This window comes from Lygodium microphyllum, chromosome 19 (assembly GCF_053477565.2).
Source record: "Lygodium microphyllum isolate KBCC chromosome 19, Lygodium_microphyllum_v1.1.10, whole genome shotgun sequence".
Lineage (NCBI taxonomy): Eukaryota > Viridiplantae > Streptophyta > Polypodiopsida > Schizaeales > Lygodiaceae > Lygodium > Lygodium microphyllum.
In genome coordinates this window covers 59923877-59928069 of record NC_141153.1, presented here as the reverse complement: position 1 = coordinate 59928069, position 4193 = coordinate 59923877, and positions in this window count along the sequence as shown.

The following is a 4193-nucleotide window of genomic DNA, read 5'->3' as shown; positions in this document are numbered from 1 at the left end:
CTCTATGATAGGGGTCTTTACCGACAACCCCTACACTCACATGCTTGGTGGACCCTCGTGAAGCTCCATCAAAATACAATGTATGGACCAAGGCGTCATTGATGTGCCACACCATATAGATCAACCTCCTCATACTTATGATAATCAAAGCCTAATCTAGAGAGGGTTTTTGTGATAGGTACAAATTCACCTTCCTTACTAAACTCAATGGAAAACCCAATGACAATGGTGACAATAGACCTTAATGTCCCATGTGAAAGATCAATTTAGCCACTTTGAGATTTTCCCTTACTCCACCAAATGACTCTGCCTTGGTGGTAGCATTGCTCTAAATATGGATACTCAAGATAAGAAATGAACTTTCCCATCCAATTACCTTGGTACACTTTGTAGGTTTAAGCTAGATCTTGAGAGACCTATAAAGGCACCAAGTCCTAAGCCAACTCTCTATACATAATAGGGCTTCAACTTGGTGAAGTTTACTTTAGTCTTAAGATCTACCCTTTGCAAGTCTACTAGAAGGGCTATAGAGCCATTCTTCCCTATGAGAACAACTTTAAAAGGCCCATTCCTCTCTTGGGTTCTAACTTTCTTGAGATCGGGATGTGTATTATAATACGGGACCAATTGACCCTTAACAAATTTATACTTCTTGGATCTAATATTGTAAAGTTCTTTCATTCACTTCTTTTCTATCTCTTGATGTAACAAAGCTTTCAATATGATCTCATCAAGGTGTGTTAAAGAAGTGAATCATTCTTGCAACGCTTCCTCTTCATCTAAAGAGTGATTAAAAGCAAATCTTATTCTAGGCAACTCAATCTCCAAGGGTAAGACACATTCTTCCCCATAGACTAACTTAAACGAGGTGTGGCTTGTTGCTCTTTTGAATGCCATGTTGCAAGCACCATAGGCATTTTTTATCACAATTACTCTTGCCCTCAGATACAATCTTAGATAAAATCCCCACACGTTGCTTATTGTACTCTCTACTTGCCCATTCTCTTGGGTATTATAATGTGTAGTTTTATCATACTTAATTATCAAAGCTTCATCCAATGCTTCTATGATCTTATTCAAAAAGTGTGTCCAATGGTTAGACACAAGCTCTTTGGGTGATTTGAAATGACAAATGATTTGCTCTAGAATGAAACTTGTCTTGGCATTATCTTTCTTCATAGCATGGGCTTTAGAACACTTTGTAAAGTAGTCTGTCGCCAAATGAAAAGGTTCAACAAAATCAATGCCCCACTTTTCAAAGGGCAAGTTCACCAGAATGGATTTAAGTGGTTGCTTATGATTTTTTCTAGTGTCATACCTCTAACAGATATGACAACACTTTCCATAGTCGAAAGCATCTTGGAAACCGATCAGCCACCAATATCCCACACACAAAGCTTTCTAGGAAGTAAGCCATCCAATAAAATGATCCCTACATGCTAAATCATGGCAGTCTTATAAAATGAAATGCACCTCATCAAGTGCCATGCAATGATGAGGTACCTCATCTAGTCCCTTTTTGCACAAGACACCAACACTATTAAGGAAAAGTGAAGTGCTTGTTACTTGATCTTCCTCTTTGCAAACTTAGAAAGGTCTTTCACAAGGTTGCATGCAAGTAGATAATGTGTAATGCTGGAAGCATGCCACGACACGATTGAGGCTACATACATTCTATATAGATCCTCATAATCATTGATATCAACCCACTCTTTCTTGGGATCACCAAAATCTATTAAACATTCAATAATTTCTTGCAATTTTGGAGGCTTGCTCTGAATCTCATAATCAAACTCTTATGAAGATATTAACCACATGGCTAGGCAATCAAGAAGCTTGTTCAACAATAGATGTAACCCCTCAGTCTTGGTGAAAAACATAATCTTTGCATAAATAATGTAATGTCTAAAATTTTTGGTGGCAAATATCATAACCAAGAAAACTTTGTCTAAATAATTATATATGAAAGGGAGCGACGGATCGAAGGTTGGACTCGAGAGCTATGGCAGGAGAGCAAGAGCAAGAAAGGGAGAGACTAGAAATGGGAACTCCAACAGTCACAATGTGTGACTGGGCCTTCCTTTATTCAAACTGTCACTAAAAGAATAAAGAATAAAGTGACAGTGATGGGCGCCTGCCACTTGCAGTGTGTAGTGGCGGTGACTGTTAGTGTAGTAATACACGGGCGGCTAGGCAGGGGCGCTTTTACCCCCCAAAAACCTCCCACTTAAAGGCGAATCTGCCTCAGTGAGGAGTGAAAAGAAAAAGAAAAAAAGACAGTACAACAGGATGAGGAAAGACGTCATCTCATCTTACGCCCATCAACCTCCTGAGGAAGGTAAAGCGCTCTGTAGAGAGGCTTTTCGTGAGCAGATCTATAGGATTTTGGTCAATCGAGATCTTGACAAGATCAACAGACTTGTCCTCAACGACCCCACGTATGAAGTGATACCTCACCTCAATGTGTTTCGTCTTCGCATGGAAGACCGGATTCTTGGCTAACTGAATAGCACTCATAGAATCCGAATGCAGTGTAGGGATAGCATCAATACCAAGGTCAGCAACTAAACGACCCAACCAAATGGCCTCCTTGCAAGCCTCAGTGGCTGCAACATACTTGGCCTCTATAGTAGAAAGGGCTGTGCATTTTTGCACCCTAGACATCCAAGAAACAGCTGATGCCAGGAGGCATATTCCACGGTGGATTCCGTGAGGTTTTGCGGTGGATTCCGTAAAATTTTATTACCGAGGCTCATATACAAGGTGGATTCTTTGTGCGAAAAGTCGATGGGGACGCCTATCCTTTTTGGGCGTTTTGTTAATTTAATGTGTAAGTGGGTGATTCCATAGCAGGTGATTTCGCAAAATACATATATAAATTAATAAACGTTTATGAGTTTGGAGTGCGCACTCGTAATAAATTAAGGTTAGGATTGAGTTCTAACCAATTTATTTTTGCAGTTGAAGATTGCTAGATATTCACTTTTGTCGGTTTAATTGTATTATTTTTCTAACAATTGTGAATGCTTCAGTTGATGTGTAGAGCAAGCAGAGGTGGCATTGGGAAGCATTGGAGGATAGCGTGTATTCAAATTATCATCAATTTTTGGTGGGCGCGTATCTTAGGCATGGTGCCCATATTTTGTCACGCTTATTTACTAAAGCGCTTGATATTTATTTATTATTTTTGTATGTGCATGGATACACAATTTAAATATTTGTATTGGACATTGTATTTGGGTACTGCCTGATTCCTTGGGCGCCCAAAAGCTTTAATTCTTTAGTAGCACAAAAGCAAACACAAAAGCTAAAGCGTGCTAATTGTAAATTGGGCTATTTTTTGAGCTTGAAGATGAATAATATATAAAATACATGCTTTGTGGAGCGCTCACACACAAGACATGGGGAGAGATTGCACCCAATTAGTCTCTTGCTTCATGTTGTGCTAGCTTTCTTCATTGTTTTTTGTGCAAAAAGTAGAGTTCTTTTGTTCTTGGGGACCTTCTAACGCTCACTACACGCGCATACAGCGTCCGATCTGTGCACCAGTGGTATCAGAGCGAAGCTGAGATCGAGAGCTTCCAACCGCTTACCATCTTGCGCGAAGACGGAGCTCCTGGAACGATCAAGCTCTACAGTCAGTCTTGTGGCAAACGGTCGATACCAGCGTGTTCCTAGCAGTCAAGAATCCCCTGTTGTACACTTAGATCGTGAAGGACCGGCCTCTGCAGGCAGAGGACCATGCGGGAAGATCTTTCATTAAGTCATTGAGTACAGATAAGAAATTTCATCCATAGCTTTTCAAGCTTTAATAATAAGCTTATTAAGCTTCAAAAGAAGCTTCATTACTCAAATTCACCCGTCGGCGGCGGTAGCACGTAGTACTGCCCGCCGTCTCGCCGAATTTGGCGACAACATATTTAGGTCCTTGAAATCTAAGCTTAGTCATAAAAGCTTAAAACTACAAGAACTCTAAGTTATCCAAGTTATTAAGGTCCTACAAGTCATCTTCAACAAATACCATAGAGGCAGTTCATACTTAGCAACTCATGAATGAGTTTACTACCCTCTAGAAGCCCCTATTCACACATGTGAACTGACAAAAGCAGATTACAGCAAACAATCATCAACACACAGTCTATACACAAAACTATTTTCTTGGAAGATGATTGTGACATCGAATTTCACAATCG